This window comes from Corythoichthys intestinalis, chromosome 9, assembly GCF_030265065.1.
Source record: "Corythoichthys intestinalis isolate RoL2023-P3 chromosome 9, ASM3026506v1, whole genome shotgun sequence".
In the NCBI taxonomy this organism is placed as follows: Eukaryota; Metazoa; Chordata; class Actinopteri; order Syngnathiformes; family Syngnathidae; genus Corythoichthys; species Corythoichthys intestinalis.
The window spans coordinates 46,425,865-46,449,270 of record NC_080403.1 but is presented as its reverse complement, the minus strand read 5'-3'; the positions used below and the strand labels follow the sequence as shown (position 1 = coordinate 46,449,270).

Sequence of the window (23,406 nt, the reverse complement as noted above, 5' to 3'; positions counted from 1 at the left end):
TTCAGTCTTCCCAGCCTGGTGCAGGTCTACAATTTTGTCTCTGGTGTTTTCGACAGCTCTTTGTTCTTGGCCATAGTGGAGTTTGGAGTGTGACTGACTGAAATTGTGGACAGGTGTCTTTTATACCGATAATGAGTTAAAACAGGTGCCATTAATACAGGTAACGAGTGGAGCCTCGTTAGACCTCGTTAGAAGAAGTTAGACCTCTTTGACAGCCAGAAATCTTGCTTGTTTGTAGGTGACCAAATACTTTTTTTCCACTCTAATTTGGAAATAAATTCTTTAAAAATCAAAGAATGTGATTTCCCCCCCTACATTCTGTCTCTCATGGTTGAGGTTTACCCATGTTGACTATTACAGGCCTGTCTAATCTTTTCAAGTAGGAGAACTTGCACAATTGGTGGTTGACTAAATACTTATTTGCCCCACTGTACTTGTATAGAAAATAATTAATCGGGATTTTATAAAGGAACAACTTTGAATTTTTTTATGCCGCTGCTCACGGAGACTCATAAGGTAGGTGCATGTTTTGTTTTAGGTCGGTAGCAGCTTTGGTTTTGTAAATATTTGAATTTGAAGTTTTTGAAAATAGGCCCCCTACTCATTGGCCCCGTTTCCCGTGTCATGTGAACAGTGTTGGGACTAACGCCGTTATAAATAACGCCGTTACGTAACGGTGTTATTTTTTCAGTAACGGGGTAATCTAATTAATTACTTTTTCCGCCGTTACGACGCCGTTACCGTTACTGACGGTCAAAAGTGGTGTGTTAGTTACTCTGAATAAATTGAAGAAACTACCAGCCGTGTCGAGTCGACTCTCTGCTCTGTTGATTTGTCATCTAAGACTTGGGGTGCGTTCAGATTCGAGAAGAGCACACGAACTTCTGACTCCAAGCTGTTTGTCCCTGCTCATTCAATTAGACAATGCTTTCCAAAGTTTGGTAACGTTTCTGTGTTTGCTACACCTGATGCTAGCCTCGTTCCCATTTCCCACTGTCAGCCAGCAATAATTCTGCTTCCATCTTGAGGACGGCAGGCGCTTTGAAGGTGACGTGAATTGTTGAGAAACGAGCCTACCTAAATGCAGCCCCTCGAGAGATGCGATGGAAGTGATTGTGATTGGCTGAGGGTTAGAGTCATGTGTAGTGGTAGGCCAATCAGAGCCGGTGATTTCACAAGCAAACCGGAACAGCGCGTGCGGCAAACACACATACGCAAAACAGATGCACAGGGTCGGGATGGCAGAGCATTCAGAAGAAAAATTGTCCTTTAAGAGGTGGAGATATAGACACTGTTTCAAGTTTGTTGAAATTAAAGGAAAGAACCTGCATGTAATGTGTAATTTATGTCCCGGGGCAAAGCTTTTGTCGACATCTGTGGTAAGCAATTCAAATCTGCTGAAGCACCTAACAAGTTAACTACCTATCTGTTCTTCTCTATTCCACTGACTCGAATACTGCTCAGAAAATTTCAAATTCTTTGACATACAACAAGTTCTTTTTAAAGTAACGGAAATAGTTACTTTCCCTGGTAACCAATTACTTTTACTATAGAGTAATTCAGTTACTAACTCAGTTACCTTTTGGAAGAAGTAGTGAGTTATGTAACTAATTACTTTTTTAAAGTAACGTGCCCAACACTGCATGTGAATAGGTTATGAAGTCTATGATAAAGTATAATTATAAAATTAGTAAGTTGACGTCACATTATTCAAGCGGGCAACATTAAATGTTAATACTGTGGCCTACATAACTCAAAATGGATTTCCCTGTATGTGGACGCCAGGTCTTTATTATTATTATTATTTTAATGAACAAAAATAGAAAAATTCCCCACAAAGGGTTCAAATGAATCACAGACGCAACCGTGCGCGCCCTCTATAGGCCGAGTGAACGACTGCATGAGTATAAGGCACCTCCTCGCACTCCTCCCCTCTTCCTCCCCCTCCGCGTGGAGCCCGAGCTGCATTCCTCTTCTCTCCAGTCACACGCAGGGAGCCGCCGGAGCGAGAGTCACAGTCACTCCGTGACCAGAGTGGAAATGTCTCCAAGTTTTGGAATTTAAATCATGGCGAGGATTTCTTCACTGCGGATCACTTGACCGGTAAGTGGCGTCAAAACTCACGCGTGGAACTCGTTCGGCAACAAGAACCGCCTTTTTGGTAATCGAAGCCGGCTTTTGGCTTGAGGTTGTACGGCTCTTTTGCCGCTCTGCACTTCGGGAAATGGCTTGATTGTACCCCCACTAACACCGCTCCTCGCTCCCCCACCCACGGTCCTGTTTGAAATGCTGGGCGCGCCAGACAGAGCCAGGCGTGAAAATGGACACGAGGTCCAACAGGCAAAGTCTTTAGGTGTGTGTTCAAGAAAGCTGAAGAACTACAATCACTTTAATCCGCAAACTTCGCTCGAAAAATGTCGATTTAAGTCTATCCGAAGCTTCTCGTGGTGGTTTTGCTGCAGCGTTAAAACCGAGGTACATTGGCTGGGGTCACGATTGACTTTTTCAGCCATGAAAAATGTTCGGATGGCACACCAAGGAGGCTCCCGGAGTGATGTTTGTTGACACGGAGGAGCTAGCAGCCTGGCTGGCTGTTGGAATGCCACCACGGGGGCTTCCACATCCACGCGTAATTACAGGTTTGACACCCGTGTCACCTGGATGAGACAAGTTTTGTTTATTTCTTGGCGGTTGCTCACTCGAATGCTCCTTGGGGAGGAAGCCCACTGCTGGCTTTCTCCAGAGGGACGTGCCGCTGCTCCCTAAACATCCCGCCTCCACCCAAAATCAATACCCTTATTAGCTTTGAAATAATTACAGTGGTGTTGGTTCGGCGTTAAAAATGGGGGCGTTAATAGAATATGTAAGCTTTGTTATTCGACAGTAATTGAGCTGGCAGCGAGTGGAGTCTGTGGGTGTGTGTGGAGTGCGCAATGCCTGGCAGCTCATTGCAAAGACGGTGGGGTTCTCCACACTCTTTTCATTCAAATATAACGCCAGATTAGACTCTGCAAACCGACTCTTTGTGCGTTATTTAAAACGTAGTTAAAATGATTTTCTATTCGGGTGCTAGACTTTTGCTCCTTAAATACCTTTTTTATTTATTTTTTAAATTTTTTTTAACTCACTCATTGACAGGGCTAGACGACCTATTCATTTTGACAACGAGATGCTAACAGCAAATAATTGCTGTCAGTCCGCCTAGCTTAAATGAATTAGACATTTATCGTTGTCAATGGCAGGCGATGAGTTAAATACGGGAGTCATGCAGGGTAACAAAATACAGCTAATTTAACATTTGAAGTGCTTAATTCTGGCTATTAAGTAAGAAAACTTAACTCGTACATAAATCATCGCAGCCCTGCTAATAAGTCTACCCAGCATATGCTTATTTCTTTACCTGAAAAATCAGTTCTAAAAACCATTAGCGGAGTTTGACTTTTATGGCGGGGTGGGGGGGGGGGATGGGGGGATTTTGATGACCCCGAAACACAGTGTCAGTAATAAAATTAGCGTACAAGATACATGTTCGGATAGTAGCTTAGCCCTTTCTCGTTCATACAGGCATCCCGGCTGTGTATGCGTGTGTGAGCGTTTTCCTGTCTTAACGAGTGGAAAAGGAATATTCCATATATTAATCTAATATTATAATATTCCGGCCAGAAACATTTATAATAGTACCGTATTGGCCCGAATATAAGACGGCCCTGATTATAAGACGACCCCCTCTTTTTCAAGACTCAAGTTTGCAAAAAGACTTTTTGAACACCAAATTTTTATACAGAAAATAATTACAGTACATCTGAAAAAAAATGATTATAACAATATATTTGAGAGAAAAAGCATGTTATTTTGTCTGATTCAAATCTTAATATCTGAACCTTTAAATATGTAAACTAAAGTGCAATCACATTCGTCAATGAATGGCTTCTAGTTTTTGAAATGTAAATAAACCAATCTTTTGTGATAAAACCACACAATTGCAATAACTGCATTAACCATCAAAGTGAAGTCTAACTAACTGTAGTCTTGAAACAAATCTGAATAAGGAAAAACATTGCAATAAAATAATGCTAACTGGTTAAACTTGAGAGTAGCTGAGATCTTCATGACAGAAAATTACTCAAGTTCAGCATTCGCTTCAGTGATATCTGGCGCCATCTAGCGTCGTGAACGGGTATAATGTCTAGATCACGAATATAAGACGACCCCCACTTTTTCAGTCTTATTTCAGTGCAAAAAAAACACCGTCTTATATTCGGGCCAATACGGTATGTTGAAAATAAGCGTTATTTTTTTGTTTCCCATCATTTTTAACGTCCTTAGTGGAGCAAACTGAAACTCCACTCAGCATTTTGGCGGTGCTCTCCGGCATTTCATAATCCACATCTTCAATCCTTGGTTCTCGGTCAGTAGTAGTTGTTGCTTTTGAAAGCTTAGGTTTGAAAAAAATTACGTATCTCCATCTTTCCTCTTATATCCTCAGGTTTTTTTTTGGGGGGGGGGGGGGGGTAAGCAAAGCAAATAAGTCTCTAAGGTGCTAGTCACTTGATCTGTTTGAAAAATAATTTTGACCCACTGTACAGTTCATTCATTTCTGTTGTGTGTTTTATTGCTTTACAACTTTTATAGACAACATTTTACCAGCAAAGTCTTAATTTAAAATTAATTCTTGGAAAGTCAATTACATGCAACAACATTTTATGTCAACAGGGGGGCTAGGCCACTCCTTAATCTCCTCATATGAACCTAATGTAGCTAATTTAACATTTGAAGTGCTTAATTCTGCCTATTAAGTAAGAAGATTGATGTTCAAGTTAACTTATCGCAGTCCGGCTAAGAAATCTACCCAGCATATGCATATTTCTGTACCAGCAAAACCAGTACTAAAACCCAACTAATCCAGCAGAACCTTGTTGGATTTGTTGTGAAAAAGCAGTACCAATACACAACAAATCAAACTGAATCTTGCTAGTTTTGTTGTGTTTTAATACTGCTCTTGCTGCATAACTGAGCAGCGAAGAGACACGGCCAGGTTCTGCCCATGTTCTGTCTTGTGTGTGTCCCATTGCCAGTCCAATGCCAAGAACGTTCACAATCGTACAGGTGGGGATTCAGTGTTGAGGTGAGATCCACTCATCTCTCCAGCATTCATCAACCCATTCAATCCACTACGAGTCCTCTTTTTAAACGGTGATTCGACCATGATGAAATAAGCAACAGTAGTTTCAGAGGTTCAACAAAGAAATAACCATTGAAGATTTTTTCTCTCAGGGGGGCATTTCATTCACATTAACCTCTAATAACAGTTCTTATGGCATCATATTCATTCTACAATTGCATCACTTCTGCAAGTCATAATTCCCCTACCCTAGATCGCTTCCAGCGATTGTGCTTTGTCGCTATCCGCAATCTTAACCCAGATCTGCAACCTTGCATGGCATTTACATGATTCCTGCAACCCAGCCAGAAAATGACAAGCAATTTGACTTCATCTTGCCTAATTATGATACAAATCTGCCCACAATAGAGCAGCAGTGTCATGGATTTTCAAAGCCTGCGCCGTCCATCCGGCCTGTCTGCTGGCGTGGAGGCTCGATCTGTGATGTCCAAACTTTGGAATTCTTGCTGACATGTGCACTTTGCACCCCTCTGGTTCTGCTTTTGTGTGATTGTCCCCCGTACTCCCCCCTCTCTTTGCATTCCTCCGGAGTATTCATTGAGCAGGATATTTAAAGTCTAATTAGATTGTAGATGGATGACAAAGCAATGGAGCCATCCATGTTTGAGAAATAAGCCATCAATGAAAAGAGCAAGAAATACTTTCCTTCAGCTTGTGCGCTACTTTCACTCATTGCCTTCATGTTGGGCCAATATGCAGTATATTCTGTGATCACAGTGTGTTTGTTATGAGCCTGTAAAGAGCCACCTCCTTTTCCAGTTTGCACAACTGTACGACATTCCAAAGCCAAGTGACAATCTCATCCTTCTCCCTCAGCCTCCTTTCCTGTGCTGTTCTTCCGACCTCATGCTGCCACTCAGGATTTCTTCACGTCTTCTTCCCTTCACGCTCATGTTTTGCTCTCCCTGCATTCTGTCAGGAGCGTCTACCTCCCTCCTTTCACGCCAACGCGTGCCTTTTTCTTCCTTTCGCGCACTCCCTCGCTCCTTTCGTTTTTGCCGTTCTCTCTCTGTCAAGTTACACGCAGATTTCTCCTCCCTTTTTTTCCCTTTGAGACCGTACATATGTGAGACCCAGCCACGCTGCCTCCCCTTTGACTAGTTCACTTCGCACTCTAAAAATTCCATCATATCTCTCCTGCACCGCTTTCCTGATGCACTTCTAGAGGAAATGATGCTGTTGTATGGCTCAGTACGTGAGGAAACATTCACAGTGTGAACTCAAACCGAAGATAGGAGTTTATGTCAGCGTCAGCTCAGTTTGAATGTATTATTCCACATCCCAACTGGTGGATGTGATATTCAAGGTCTCGTTATGCTTCTGTGTCGACGGCGTACCCTATGCCGTAGTAGGGGTGTGACAAAATATCGAAATGGTGATATATCGTGATACTTTGGATCCCAAAAGGTTATCGATATGCTCCTGCCAAGAATTGAGATATCGTTTTAAAAAGGTGTCAGTGTTTAAAAAAAAAACCAAAAAAAAAGCCCAATCCATTTAGACTGGGAACATTCGTTCTTTCGAAATAGGGCTGCAGCTATCGATTATTTTAGTAGCCGATTAATCGATGAACTATTTATTTCGAATAATCGAGTAATCGGATAAGGGACATAAAAAATTAAAATACCTGAGCTGAGCCTCACACGGTATATACTGTATATATATATATAAAAAGAGGATCTATGTACAACAAAACAACAATTGGCTAGCTTACATAGCAAAAGTCCTCTATCTTAAATGCTATAAAATGCTAACGGTTTTTTACAATGCTCTTAACAAATGGCTCAGACACATATTCCCCCCAAAAAATGGCTAAATATACCTTTAAACTAAATTACGAATGCCTTAAAAAAATCATTATCTCAAACACAAACTGAGCTTTTGTTGGTCTTAACAGGGAGCAGATGGATTCAGCCATGTGAAATGAGGTAGACTAGAGGGCCGTGTACCCACCCAAATCAATGAAAATAAATGCAAACACTTTCAAAACAAACCATTACAACACCACTTTAATTACATGAATACTCGAAGCAGCAAATTTTAATTTGAATCTTTTTTTTTTCTATTCGAATACACCGTCGTATTCGATTAGGAAAAAGGTTTCGAAATTAATCGAGTTAATCGATTAATTGTTGTAGCACTAATTCATCACTAGAGCATTCGCAGTCATTCCGTCCGATTTTTCGGGGCATTTACAGGTCACTTGCTGTTCATTTACAGGTCATTTCCTGTTGAGTTTGAGTCACTACCTAATCATTTGCGTGGTTCCCAGGCCACTTCCTGTTCTGTAACTCAAAATAAACAGGAAGTGACTCATAAAATACCCACTAGACAAACACTACCAGTTTTCTGCAATTCCTTCTACGCGGCGAGAAATCCAACACATGCACACAAAGGTTAAAAGCGACGACTATTTGTGTTTTTATTGAGTCTTTTATTACATTTTCAGAGCCTCAAAATACTTTTTGCATGTGTTTCCCTCTCATACTTTTAAGCATTGTGTTTTCTTGTGGTAGCTTTAAAGCAGATTGTTAATCTGTTAACCACATTAGTTACCTAGCGTATTTAAACCACCCATATTTGAAATTACTACGTTTAGATATTTTCTTAATGCAACTTTAGTATGTTTTTTCAGGATGTATATAAACAAAACAAGCCGAACGCACACAGTAGTACATTGGGTGTCAAATTCGCCTCTTGTAGACGTTTCGCCAGTGTAGCACATTTTGGCAGAAATGCAGTTTTGTCATACTCTCGTCTCGTCTCAACCAGTCTTTCCTGTTCATTTAGCTTTTGCTGCTCGTTTTGTGAAATATCGACTGTGCTGTCATGCTTATAAATGTTCCTCTTGGGTTCAAATTAAAAGGGTTGAACAGATGACATGTTTATGTCATATTCTGAAAGCCCGGCAGCGTAACCCAGTGACATCACCGCCCTGCGACGTCAACAATAACGGCGACCGACTAGTTAAGCAAATTTTTACAAATTGTAAAAAAACGAAAACAAGAGGGGTTTTAACATCAAATTATTTTAACTCATAATAACGTCTATCTTTTAAGAACTACAAGTGTTTCTATCCGTGGATCCTTTCAACGAAATTGCCTTAAGATTGGCCGTTTCATCTGCAACCTGCAGTTCAAATTTTGATTAGCAGCAAAGCCAGTGGACAACGGTTGGCCACTCTTCAAAGCTAATTGCAGAAAGCCAGCACACTGAGTGACAGTCCGGATTGGTCATGCATGTTTGCGCTAGGCCCAATATACCAATAACATGTGGTGGTCTTGTTGGTCGGTGATGATTCCCTCTGTTTAAGCCCTCTATATTGTCCATACCTTGTGTACCATCGGCAATTTTATTTTCCCTCTGTTGGAGTAGTTTCCAGAGTCTCTGTGGGGTTTTGTGTGGTACCCCGAGGCAAGGATCTATGCTGCAGCAACAATATTAAAACACACCAAAGAGGGACTAGCAGCAGAACTAAAGGCCCTGTATACACACTCACACACGCAGGTACACACAGACACACATCTCGTTTGGTGCTAATACCTCTCCAGTTGACAAGCCCCTAATATGAAATAAACTCACTCGCCAATACCTGGCGGGCCTGTCTTGACTGACTGTTCAAATAGAAATGACCTCCATTTCGACCAAATAAAGAGCTGGGATTGAGATTTGAGCCAGTGTGCGGCACTGAACTGCAAAATACTGGCACATTACAAATTATTTTTCGGAGTAAGCGTGCAGGTGGTCTCGCCGCATCAACACTCATCAGTGCCAAATAGAATGGAATTTTAAGACTAGGAAGTAGGGGTGTAACGGTACACAAAAATCTCGGTTTGGTACGTACCTCGGTTGTGAGGTCACAGTTCGGTCCATTTTCAGTACAGTAAGGAAACAAAATGCAAAATACAAATGTGCTAGTTGTTTATTACACACCTTTGTGCTTTCAAACATAAGACACATTAGCCTATACAAAGCTAGAATTTGGCTCAAAAAGTAGCGGGTATTTAAAGATAATCCAACAACAATTTGGCTTTCAGACCCTGCGTATTGGTCAGGTTTCTTTCTGAAAGAAAGAAGAAAAAAAAGTCATGTGCTAAAGAGAAAAGCAATCCCAATGACAAAGATTTTAACAAGTATTTTACAAATGAAATGCCTCAATAATTTGTTTTTTTTTTTTTATGAACAGTTTTTAAAAGCTTTATTGGTGGATTTTCTCGAGTTAAAGTGCCACACAGAAATTAATAAATTTAATTGTGTAAGCAGTATCTGTGTATTATTCTTATTATTTAATTACAGGTGTTTTAGCTCATTTCAATGTATTTTATTTAAATGGGCTATTATTTATTTTCTTAAGTGTTTATATTTTACAAATGTGATGTAGTATTCATTTATATTGTATATTTTATGTTGTATAACTTTAGTTCCTATGTGAATATTAGTTCCTACTTGTTTTGTTGTGGTAGGAGGGTTTTGTATTGAACACGGGGCCATGTTGGTTATTATTATAGCAGAGAAGACAGCAGTAAATCAACAAAGACAAGTCAACTGTGCCCCGATCTACCACTCAAGAGATCTGATGGACTCAAAAAGTGGGTTACGATTGCATATTAGTTTGAAAATCGACCGGATCCACACGATTTTTTTCCTCGAGTGACTTCCGGTCTGCCTGATCCTCGCTACCGGTAGTAATATTGACGCAGTTTATTATTGACGCGTCTCGCGTCAAATAATAAACTCTGCCGTTCTATTCGCGTGCGTCGTGTTGAGCCGCTTCTGGGATGCGTCTAACACGCGGCCGCACTGCGACTGGTGTGCATTGGCTGATGGACTTTAACACCCGCGTTTCACTGCGTTCTCGCGGCGGCCACGTTGTCGCGCCGTTGACGTTTCTGGGTTATACTGTCCTACCGTGTTGGTCCTCATTATAGTAGAGAAGATGGAGTTAATATAATCTACACAAAGAAACTGTAATCCGATCGACTCACAGCCTCGAAAAGTAAGGGTTACATTATGTCAGAAACATGTTCGGTACGCCTCCGTTCCGAACCAAGCACCACGTACCGAATAGGTTCAATACAAATACATGTACCGTTACACCCTTACTAGGAAGCCATCGACATTTTTGACGGTGGCTTTTTCCTTTATAAAACAAGATTAGTTCCAGTGTGTGCAATTAAGTATGAAAATAAAGATTGTATTGTTTAAACCTGTGACCTTTTTATCCCCTAAAGATTTTACCTTCAATCACCCACAGGCAAAAAAAAAAAAAATATGACCACTGTAAGGACAGCTCAAATATGTGCAGCAGAGGAGGGCAGCCACCCCCCCCCCCATCTCAGTCTTGCTCAGCCAAGTGAACTGTCTGTTATGTATAATTAATTTTCTCTCCTGTCCCAGTTTATTTTTATCACCCACTTTTAACCATTCCTTCAAAAGACCCCTTCCTCGCTTCCATCCTCCACAGTGCCTGCTGAAAGTGACAGCTGCTCAGCAAAGGGGGACGCTGTTTGAAGCAGATAGTAGAAAGGTCCCTCACTCAAGATGATTTGGAACAGAAACATCTCTCTCTGCTGTGCTGACAGTATCAAAAAGGTGCCTGCTAATCTGGTTGCAAATTGAAAATCGTATCCTCCTCCACTCAAGTCTGTGTAGACCCGTTGAGATACAGAATTTACATGGTGAATTAGTAGTTTGCTGGAAAATATATTTACCATAGGATACAGAATCATGTCAAGGACTGTTGAAGCTAGGGGTGTGACAAAATAATGAAATGGAGATGTATCGTGATACTTTGTATTCCAAAAGGTTATCGATATGCTTCTGTTAAGAATCGAGATATCGTTTTAAAAAGGTGTTAATTTAAAAAAAAAAGAAAAAAAAAGGCTGCCATAGATGGTGCTCGACGCCCAGTCCATTTAGACTGGGAAGGTTCGTTCATTTAAAACCAGAGCATTCACAGTCATTCGGTCCGATTTTCGAGGCATTTACAGGTCACTTGCTTTTCATTTTAGGGCATTTACAGGTCATTTCCTGTTCAGTTTGAGTCACTGCCTATTCATTTGGGTGATTCCCAGGTGCCAGGTTCCCAGGTCACTGTTCTGTAACACAAAATAAACAGCAAGTGACCCATAAAATACCCCCAAATCAACAGGAAGTAACTGAAAATCAACAGGTAAATGACCTTAAATGGCCCAAAATTACCAATTGCCTGGCATTGGCTGCCAATGACGGCCATAGGCTTTCAGTCCGTTTGAAGTGGGAGGGATGGCAGCGAATTCGCTGCCACCCTCCCAGTTCAAATGGATTGGACGTCTACTAGTGATAAACTCATTCCAATTCACAGCAGAAGCTTGCTTTTCTGTTCATTAGTTTTGTGTAGAATATCCTAGAATGATTTCCTGACCAATGTATCGAAAATTGTTATATCGTCAGATCATCGTTATCATGATTTTGGATTGCAAATCGTATCGTATCGTGAGGTACCATGAGGTATCGTCACGTAGAGCAGGGCGGTAAACTGAAAATTTACCGTTACCGAAATTCTTCACGATGACCGACGTAATTTTGACCATGTCGGTAAACAAGAAAATATAAGTCTTTTCATCCCGCATTGACTCTGTGTTGTTTGGCTATGTTCATTCCCCTTTAAAAAAGCAGTCAGTGTGCTTACGTATGGAGTCACGTGGTTTTCAGGAAGCCAAACAGAAGCCCGGTAGGCTAACGCTAGCGGTAACGCTACAAGCAAACGTGTTGGAGTCGGGCTTAAGGGAGCTTCGCCAAACTTTCACCCGACATTAAGTAAACTCTTGGCTGGTTCCAGACGGGCTTTCACCCGCTGTCCTCCCTGGTTCTCACGATTTCAGGAGAGGATGCTTTCATTGCTTTCTTCTGGTAGCCAAGTCACAGGCTAACGCTAGCGGTTAACGCTAGCGGCTAACGCTACAAATGAACGTGATGGAGTCGGATAGCGGCTCTAAGCCTCTAACCTTGTCGAAACGGCTGAAATTAATGAGTGGACTGGGCACGGACTTCATCTAGCAATCATTATGTCATGTTATTTGGTATCTCTGTGTGATTTCTCTGAAGGCTTTCATGATGGTAAAGCACTCAGCATAAAGTATAATCCAACAGTGAAGCCTATATATAATATGACAGTTTCATGGCCACAGCTATTTTTCCTGTATGTGTTTGCTTTATTCTGTCATCATAAAATCTTAAATGTTTCATTGGCATCAGAGCAATACAGCTTTAATCTGGTTATTGTTTACAATTTTTTATATACTTAATGTTTGGACTTCATGTGCAATTGTTAAATTGAAAGCTGGTAAATAAATTTAACGAGAAACGTTTAATTTGTATTCCATGCATTCATTCAAATTTTCAAATTATATAACAGTCCGCTTGGGCGAATTTATCGTCATTTATCGTTATCAAGGTAAATCTGCTCAATTTACCGTGATACGTACCTAAGGCCATATCGCCCAGCCCTATCGTCACGTCATCGTCATATTTTCGCCGAAATACTTTCGTTATTGTCATCGCTGATGAAAACAACATTGCAGCTAACATAAATAGTTTCCTGTGTACATTCTTGAATGTAAGCCAAGATAATATTGCTCAATATGGCAATGTCTTGTGTGAAGTCATGCGTTGTCTACTCAGGATCTTCTCCACAAATTTTGGGTCATAGCCAAATTCTACAACCTTAAGTGATGAATTTGAAAGTTAAACTGTTGTTAGCGGTGCATAATTCAAAACCAAGGCACACTGTTGTAGGGTGTGTTTGAATCTCGTCCCTTGGCTTGTCAACACTGAGATTTAGTCACAGATAAAGTGACAATTCTGCCTGAAGGTGCAAAGAGTCAGTATTGACTCTTTCCTCCTCTGACCTGATGGCCTCAACTAGAAATCCAACCGCCTCATGCAGCTTGTGGGCGCAGCCTCAGTGCTTCAAGGCTCCATCACTTGCATGCTAACACTCTCGTCAGCATTCTGTCCATCTCCTCAGACTCTGAGTCAGGCTGGCTGCTTTGGGTCCCCCGCTTGCAGCCACATCAAAACAGCTTCCCTTATTGCATTTTCTCCATTGCAGAAGGCAGACCTGGGACTTTCCCATTGATCCTGAAGTCCTTCCTCTAGCAAATGTTATGCTTAGTTATTTGTTTTGTCTGATTGTTGATGAGAAATTACACCCTCATGTTGAATTCCCATGGACATTGCCTTCCTTTTTTGAAAGGATATTGATACACATTGTCATCAGGTAAATCTTATAAAATGTCTTGATATTAGGGCTGCATAGGATAGCAGCTATTGATTATTTTAGTAGTCAATTAATCGATGAACTAGTTAGTTCGAATAATCGAGTAATCGGATACAAAACATAAAAAAAAAAAAAAAAACCTGAACTGAGCCTCAAACGGTATATAAAAAAAAAAAAGATCTACAACAAAAGAAAATTGGCTTACATAGCAAAAGTCCGCTAGCTTAAATGCTGTCAAATACTTAAAAAAAAAATTTGTTTATTTATTTTTTTTAACTACAACACTCTTAACAAATGCTTAAGACACATATTCTCACAAAAAATGGCTAAATATACCTTTAAACTAAATACGAATGCATTGAAAAAAACGAGCTCAAACAAAAACCTAGCTTATGTTGGTCTTAACGGGGAGCTGCTGGATTCAGCCATGGAAAATGAGGCAGACTAGAGGACAGTGTATCCACCCAAGTCAATAAAACTAAATGCAAACACTTTCAAAAACAAACCATTGCAACGCCATTTTAATTAAACGAATACTCGAAGCAGCCAAATTTAATTTGAATCTTTTTTTCTAATCGAATACTCAAGTTAATCGATTAATCGTCGCAGCACTACTTGATATACCGCAGCAGATTGTATCTTTCCTGAAACAGTCTCATAATTTACTGTACTATATTATTTTGTGATCAACAACTATAAATTATGACAGTTAACTTGGTAGCACTTAATAGCAGGACAGTAAAACTTTAGTTCCTCATTCAAGTGCGTCAGTGCCTAAATTTTTTTTTCCAGTGTTCAACAAGTTGAAGCCTTTATTCGTCATAGCCATGACGTGCGCCTTTCTTTGTTGTCCTTGCCAAACACACCAAAATCTGCTGATTTAGAGGTATCCTATAAATGGATATCTGGACTCAACTGTCAGTGTCATCTGCAGAGACTGTGTTGCTGATGCTGAGATATTCTGAACATTCAGCTGAGGGAGCCTACTGGTTGTTTACCATACTCACTAGAGTCTGTCTGCCTCTTCAGGCATGTTTGGCTTGTTAATGAGAATGTCTGTGCGTGCATGTGTGTGTGCTCGTGTGTGTGTGTGAGGGAGCGAGAGAAGGTGGGTGTGCACGTGCGCATGTATTTGCATTGAGATTAGCAGCGCATCGTCAATGTGCGCTCATTGATGTGCATAGGAGGAAAATATACGGGATGCTAACTGAACATACACGGGGGCTCGTGCCTAACGTAAGGGAACTATCACAGCAGGGGAGATAAAAAAGGAAATCAGGCTCATAGCTATTTATCCTTGCAATTGATCTTAATAGCAGCTTATAATTTGCACAATCTCGTTGTTTTTATTTTTTATTTTAAAAAGCTCTTTCCTCTGAACGGTATCTTTCCACTCTTTTGCTTTGTAATATCCATCACCTATCTTGTTGCACACGCAGGCTGCTGGTTTCTGTAGTGTTTATCAAAGGAAATGTTAAATTATTCAGCTGCCCTCGTCCGTACACCCTAGCCCTCTACATAAGACTCATCAGAGGCAGACCTTAAACTGCTTTAGAACTGCTTGGCTCAGGAAAACATTGCTTTGGGCTAGCCTATAAATTAGCAGATGTCTGACCTCATTACGAGGATTGTGATCAGACGTTAACCATTATGTCATGACTTGTTTTGTACAGGCTGTATACCCTTAAATGCATTCTCTTAGGTTTGATTGGGATTACTAAATGGGCATACAGAATTAGGGTTGGGCATCGAGGGGAACCGGGACAAACACTCTGGTTCTCCCAGAACTGTTTGAATGTTTTTTATTTCGATTCCAAGTTTTGATGCCCTGACCGCCGACCGGAAAAAATAGCTGCCGAAGACCACGATGGAGAAGCCACACGAAGCTTAGCTCTGTTATGAGCAAATCAAATGAAATGGCTAATTTAGCTTAGCACAAAACGTGTTGCTTCGCTTCACATAAATGACAACAAAGTAACAGAATAAACACACCAAAATGAGATCAGACCCTCTGTTAAAACGTGTTAAAACTTAGATTTTGTTTTCTCAAGGGTTCCCAACGATGTGTAGTGCAGAGGAGGTTTGGTGTAGCGTCTGTAAAATAATGCAAACTGGTTAAACTAGTAGCTGAGATTTGTCATGACAGAACATAGCTTCAATGATATCTGGCGCCGTCTAGCGTCGTGAATGGGGAGAGTAGCTGAGATCTGTCATAACAGAACATCGCTTCAATGATATCTGGCATCATCTAGCGTCGTGAATTGCTATAATGTCTAGATCGCAGATATAAAACAACCCCCTCTTTTTCAATCTTATTTCAATGCATAAAAACACCGTCCTTTATTCGGGCCAATATGGTAATAAGTACTTGCTGTTTCCAGTAAGTCACCACTAGGGGAAGCCATGCGCACATAGCAAAACCAAAGAAAAATTGTAGAGTCCGGAGTTACAATAGCGTCATCTTGTGGACGGATGAACAATACATCAGTTTAGAAAGAAATCAAACTTAAAAAAGTAGTCAACTTAAGATCAAGGGACAGAACACTCCCAGCCTGACATCTGCAAGTTGTCAGTTCTTAACTACCTTGTAGAAATACCACCTAAAACAAGCAATGCAATACAATAAATGCCTGCAGCATAAGACACACTAAAACATAGGGAAAAGATTATGTGTAAATGTTTTCACTGTGAGCTTTTGAAAAATACCTGTGGAAAGAAACTTCATCACATTCAAGTTCAAAGACTGATATTTATATGCAAGTTAAAAGTAGCCCTGTTAGAAATTCATTGCAAAGTTAGTTGAATGTTCATGTAATTTAAAAAATAATCGAAGTAATTAATATAAACTATTCAATTTTTTGACCCTGACTATTAAAAGTATCTGAATCGAAACGTGGAATCTGAATCTGAAACAGAACCGTTCAAATTCAGACGATGCCCAACCCTATACAGAATATTGGTTCTAATATGTGTTATGGCGGTCTCACGTAGACAATAGAAATAGTATTTGTCTTGTTTTTAGCTATGTGACAGGTGGTTCAAACCCCTTTGTGTCCCTTGGACATGGCAAAGGGAAGTATAGATGTAGATTAGTGTTATTTCTAAATAATTTGGAATACTTCCAAAGCACTTGGCTCTCTGTTTAACCCTCATTAGTGGAGCTGGGAATCTTTGGGCACCTAACGATTCGATTACGATTACGATTCAGAGGCTCCGATTCGATTATAAAACGATTATTGATGCACCCCCCTCCTTTTTTTTCCTTTTTTTTTTTTTTTTTTTTTTTTTTTTTTTTTAATGTTTTGTACATTAGTTCCAAAATTGTTCAAAAATACTCTGAGGCTAAACCACATTATTTCAGTATCAAGATAACATATAGCAGTAAACAAATATACAAAAATAACATTAAATAAAAAACTCCAGTCCCGATTCTCTATCAGCAGCTTTAAACTACATTCAATTTAATGTTGTGAATCAACCGTTAAATTTGTTAAAATTGCTCCCGTTATTCCATAACTTCCCTTTTGTCTACTTTCGACATGTGAAAGTTTTAAAACTATTTTAAAGATAGATTCAAGTCAATATTTTACCGATTTAGGAGTATTTTAGATAAAAAGTTAATTAGGTTTGCTTGGAAGGTTTGCTACAACAGCCTTGCAGGGAAGTGTATTGCTTTAAGATGGCGACGGCATCTAGCTTTTTGTAGATGTGCTGCTAACAATACCAAATTTATATAACATCTAGTCCTATATAAATGATATCCCCCGTAACATTATATGGATGGACTTTGTTGCTGCTTTTCGGCAGCAGTCAGGTATGTTGTTGTGTTTTTTTATCTCGTTGCATGAGTTGAGCTAGAGCCGTGAGTTGAGCATTGGCATTACCCGAGGGGGCGGGTAATGGGAAGCATGATGTTTAGCTACTCTCGCTCCGTTCCGTCCCGAAGACCGCGCGGCGCGCTGAGTGTTGTGTACTTCCACTTTACTTCGCATATTTCGATAATCGGAATTTGGATGTTTGTGAATCATTCTCGAATCTTCCACGGCCGAATCGCGAATAATCTAAGAATCGGAAATTTTGCACACCTCTACTCATTAGTCACATTTCCACACGGGACTGAGGAGGGCATATGGGATCTAGGCTTAAACTTTGTTATACTTTGATGACAAATGATTGCTGGTAGTAATGGACATCTAAGTTTCTTTTAGGGAACTGGAACCACCAACAAAAAGACTGTCCTTCAGATCTCTGTGCTGTATTTTGTTTAAACTCAAACTCCAATCTTTCAAATTACAGATGGAGTTCAAAACTGCCCTACAGATGTTACCAAAGCAGCATGTACTACGCATCTTCCCACTGCTTTTATTTCTACAGCCTCATTGTCAGCTTCTTCTTTTGTGCTCCTTTCAAGGAGGGTTAAGGAGGGAGAAGTGATGAGTAGCCCGCCAACTCGCTCTTCCATTGTGTCACGGCGTTGCATCTCAGCAATGTGCGCGCGTACAAGAACTTTTTACTTTTGGGCTTAACCGCTTCGGTGTTAAATGTTCAATACTTTGCACAGGTGACCTTCCCAAATATATCATGTTAGATTCTTTCCAATATTATTCCAAAGGGTCAGTGCACCTTCCTTCAACATCTAAAACCATGTACTAGAAATATTCCTTTCTCTTGCTTTAGTGGAAACATGTGCTTTAGGATCATAAAACATGCTCCCCTCCCTTTCCTTCCTTCCAAAGCTAGTTAAGAAAACCACACAGCACCATTTTGTTTAAAACGGTGGCGACTGCTCAGGCCTAATTCCTTCAGCAGACTTCAGTTGCTGCGATTCCACAACAGCGCAAGTCCCGGGAGGGCTTTTAAGTCTTCTATCCGTTCCTGACCTCCCGCTGAGGAGAGGCATGCAGAGCAGGAGGCTCTGGGAATAAGTACCCTAGGCCAGACAATGGTGTACTGGTGGGAGAGGGTGAGGGGTTAGAGTTTTAGGCGAAGAGTAGTAGAAGAAAGATGCTATAGATCTATGAGGAGAGTTGAGATAGAGCGGGTCAAAGGTTAGACTGATCCGTTGTTTAAAGGTGGAATTTAACCAAAAGAGGTTTTTATTGGCAGGGCCCTGAGCAGCTATGGGTGAGTCACTGAGCTGTATTGTGGGGGCTGGGCATTTAGGTTGGTGTTGGTATAAGGCACACAATGTCCTATTATGATGTCAGCTGTGGCCTGGGATTCCATGTTAAGAGTTATTCATTTTCTAGTTGCCTACATCTACATGTTCATTAAACCCAGACAGCAGTAGATGGCAAGCTCTTCAAATGTTTCTTGGCACTTATTTACATTTTTCCCACTATGTCTTTTTCTGCGGGTATAGTTTTCCGTGGCTGACAAGGTGACTGAGCTCGTAGCAAAGCAGCCAGCAAACATAGTGGAATGCGGCAGCGATATGCCTCGCCGGTCCACTGCATTCCAAATGAAATGGGGTGTGTAACTTGTGACTAGAGTGATGTGCTGATGCGTAGCAGCTGGGAGGAGTTTCCTTCTTTCTTTTTGCACATCTTCTCCCAGGGTTGACTTCATTCCTTGCATCATCAAGACGTAAATTTTCCCTGATTTTCACTGCATACGAAGGAATGTGCCGAGGCTTTTCTTTAGCCCACTGTAACCTCACTTGGCTCTGTAAATTAGAGACATGCTGCACTATCAGCAGGAATCTCCTTGACTTAGTTCTGACATTTGACAAGAGGCAACACGCTTTATTTATTGCAACAATGACAAGAGAGTAGAGCTGAAACGAATACTCGAGTGACTCGAGTTTAAAAAGTAGTCCGAGTAATTTTATTCACCTCGAGGAACAGTTTAATTTTGCAAGCTTTAAGCATCACGTTTTGCCCGGACTACTTTTAATGCTGGACAACGTGCTGAGGTAGAGGAAGAAGCAATGATGAAAAAAAAAATTAGGGCTGTCAAAATCAACGCGTTAACGGGCGTTAATTAATTTTTTAAATTAATCACATTAAAATATTTGGCGCAATTAACGCGCACGCCCCGCTCAGACAGATTTAAAGGACAGTATAGTGAAATGCCCACTTGTTAATTGTGTTTTGTGGAGTTTTGCTGCCCTCTGCTGGCGCTTGGGTGCGACGGATTTTATAGGCTTCAGCACCCATGAGCATTGTGTAAGTAATTATTGACATCAACAATGGCGGGCTACTAGTTTATTTTTTGATTGAAAAATTTACAAATTTTATTAAAACGAAAACTTTAAGAGGGGTTTTAATATAAAATTTCTATAACTTATACTAACATTTATCTTTTAAGAACTACAAGTCTTTCTATCCATGGATCGCTTTAACAGAATGTTAATAATGTTAATGCCATCTTGTTGATTTATTGTTATAATAAACAAATACAGTCCTTATGTACCACATGTTGAATATATATATCCATCTTGTCTTATCTTTCCATTCCAACAATAATTTACAGAAAAATATGGCATATTTTATAGATGGTTTGAATTGCGATTAATTGCGATTAATTACGATTAATTAATTTTTAAGCTGTAATTAACTCGATTAAAAATTTTAATCGTTTGACAGCCCTAAAAAAACTACATTACGGCAGCCGACAGCCGCTACAAACTATGCCCGCATGACGCTGCGGTAGTAGCAGGTAGCGTCTGATGCGTCTCATAGACATCACATGCATGTAGAACTAGATGCAAAATGACAGACTGGGCGGCATTAGTAAACAGCCGCCATCTTAAAGCAGTAGATTCTCAGCGCTAATCAATATGATGTCGCTCGCTGTCACTTGCTCACGTAACGTTAGCCCTGCGGAGGGCTGGCTTTCTATGGAGGTAGATTTGTGTCTTTATTATTCAATCAAAAAAAGTTGCTTCAATCTATTTCTTCAATCGGTTTACCGTGGTGTGAAAACGTCGCGGTTTCAAAACCACTAAAATTTTCCGTCAGACCGTAGTACAGTATTCGCCATTTTTCATGTGTCAAAAATGCAGCCAGAAGTGGCGTGGCGCGGAAGCGCTCACCCCCTCCCGTTTGTTGCTGTGTGTGAAAGTGACTATCGGCTAAACAGCCAGCAAACCCTAAACAAATACTCCAAACATAAGGCGTTCTTTTCTTCAATTTATTGAGCTCTCAAATCGTGGTAAGTGGAATATGCAAAATGAATACATTTAAAACGTACAATTGTATTTTTCCATGTGTGAGTAGCTAAACAGATTAGCACCATGGAAAAAGTTTGCCAAAAACAAAACACACATTTTCCTTTGAAATTCGATATACAAACTAACTAAAAGCTTATAAAAGACGAATGTTAGCCTAGGCTTAGCTGGGAGAGCAACTTCGTCGAGTGTGACAGCCGCAGAGTGAGAAAACAAGCTTGATTCGATTGAATGAAGGGGGGGAAAAAGGCATAGCATCAAAGATCGTTAATTGAGGAAAGATGATCTTGCCCTAAGCACAAATCCACGTTCGCTGGATCAAGGAGAGGTCTCACTCCCAATGATTTTTTTTTTTTTTTTTTTAGATGAATTCTTTCCACAACAATATTTACATTTTAACTAACTTATACATTTTTAACTAACTTATTCACTTTTGAATTCTTTGTTCTTTCTAACACAAAGGCATGACATCATGTAGACTAGAGTTGACACAGTGGCTGAAAATGACGAAACTTCACTTGAGCTTTTCAGTCCTCCAAAAAAATTATGCAGTATAAATTTTTAAAAATTTTAATCAGAAGAGTTTTTACTTTTTTTTTATAGAAATTATTTTGTTCTTGCTCTAAACTTGAGCAACTTGAGCTGTAGCTGTGGGTATAGTCTACGTTATATTTTAATTTTATTTAAAATATATATATTTTTATTGATAATTTATTTATTTGAACAATACATTCATATTCCAATTTGCAACTATGTTCTGAAAAAAAAACAAATCCTGTTCAATGGAAAAAAGTTATTTTTTAAAAATTCATACATCTCAAAATAACACATTTTGGAGCTATAATTGCAATACCGTGATACCGTGAAACCGCGGTATTTTTGCTCACGGTTATCGTACCGTCAAAATCTCATACCGGCACATGCCTACTTCAATCAAAATATATATTTTCAATAAAAAAAGTCACCTCAATCCCAAAAAAATGTGTTTTAATGCTGCAAAAATAAATTTGAAACTAAAAAAAAATAATGCATTTGAAAACTTTTTCTTTGATTGAACTTTTTTCGTTTGATTGAAGTCAAGTGTTTTTGATTGAAACAACTTTTTTGATTGAAGTAATGTAGTTTTGCATTTGAGCCTTTATTATTTAATCAAAAAATGCATTGCTTCAAACAAAAAAAAAATTTTCGAAAGAAAAATCACTTCAATCAAAAATAAAAAAAATTCAATCAAAGTTTTTGAATGCGATAAAATATTTGAGACTCAGAATTTTGCATTTAAACTCTTGGACATTTGTGTCTAAATCATTCAATCCCAGAAAAAGTTGCTTCAATCAAAAAAAAAAAAACAAAAAAAAAAACGATTTTCAACCAAAAGAAAAATCATTTTCAAAAATAAAATTGCCCTCCCCGAAAAAAATATATAACTATTTTTTTTATTTTATTTTTAAAAAAAAAATATATATATATATATATTTTTTCTTTAAGTGTTACTTTTTTTGCAGAGCAAAAAGTTTTGAACTCATTTTTTATTTGAAGTACTAAAAGTTTTGAAAGCACTTTTTTCTTAAGTAGAAAGTTTTGATTGAATCATTCTGACAAAAAGATCCAACTTCGCCACTACTTCCAACATGTTTGAGTGACAGGTGATTACGCCGATGGCATAAAAGCATGATGAAGCAAGAATAATGGCCACCAGGGCTCCAGCCAGCCATTGGTCTCTACTTGAGGAATTCAAGCCGAAAACTCGATTAATCGATAGAATTTTTAGTCGATTACAAAAATATTCCATGGCTCCAGCCCTACAAGACAGTGCTTTGTTTAAAGGTATTTGCTTGCAAGTCACAAAACAGGATCATGGTCTCCCCAATAGTAAACATGTAATATGTTTATGCCATGCTCTTGTAAAACTCCAAGCTGCGGTTTTTATAGTCAAGAGGCACACCTCATCCTGCCCTCGGCAATCGGTGCCGCAGTCAAAACTTGGCTGCATTACAGGCACATTTTTAACAAGTAGCCCATCTCCCAGTCTGCCTGTAGCTGCATCAACATAAAAGCCTTGAGCATTTTTAGATTTCCGGAAGGGCGGGAATGGGGAAATCTGAACAAAATGACGATGGAGACTTCACCTCAGCCAGGCACAGCTGCGGAAAACAGACAACAGAAGAGTGAGGGAGGGAACTTGGCAGAATCACACTTAGAGTTTGAGCAACAAGCCAATGATAATGTTGTGATGAGACAAGACACACTTGTGTTGAAGGTGGGGTGGGGAAAATAGAAGAATGTGAGAAAAAGAGGGATCGCGAAGGAATCAGAAGCAGCAGAGTCAAATTTCTAATACGCAGATTCTAAAGCCTGAATTATGCTCCTGCGTTGCGGTGATGGCGAAGTGACTAAGGCGTCAATGAGCATCCGATGGTTCTGCGGCGTTTGAACGCGTTGTTCTGTAATTCACCGCCAAGCCGCTAGAGGGGTGTGGCGTTATGTTTGTACGGTTTTGGGGCATGCTTGTTGACTCCCTCTAGTCTAGTTTAACAGAGAAAAAAATAAATAAACAATGCAGGATGGAATGCTTGACTGTGGATCTTCAGCTCATCGACATTGAATACATGTTGATCATACAAATGTTGAGGCACAGGCGACGCAGAAGACTATTTCGAGGCGGTCTGTCCGACTTGTGATGCCGCACAGAGAGTTCTAGCCTCGGGTGGAAACCAGCAAGCTGTGGCGGCTAGCTCCAAACTGGCGTCGAGCACTGCGTCCAGCGTTTTGTCAGAGGTCTGCAAAGCCATCCAG

At 39.9% G+C, this 23,406-nt stretch overlaps 1 protein-coding gene across 2 annotated transcripts in view; it reads left to right on the top strand.

Annotated features, from left to right (window-relative positions):
• The first annotated feature begins 1,958 nt into the window (after nucleotides 1-1,958).
• LOC130921934 (plexin-A1-like) overlaps nucleotides 1,959-23,406 on the top strand; it is a 484,623-nt gene continuing 463,175 nt past the window's right edge. For both annotated transcript variants that reach the window (XM_057846316.1, XM_057846315.1), the window contains exon 1: nucleotides 1,959-2,103. The gene's annotated coding sequence lies outside the window, so the exon portion shown is untranslated. The remainder of the gene's footprint in view (nucleotides 2,104-23,406) is intronic.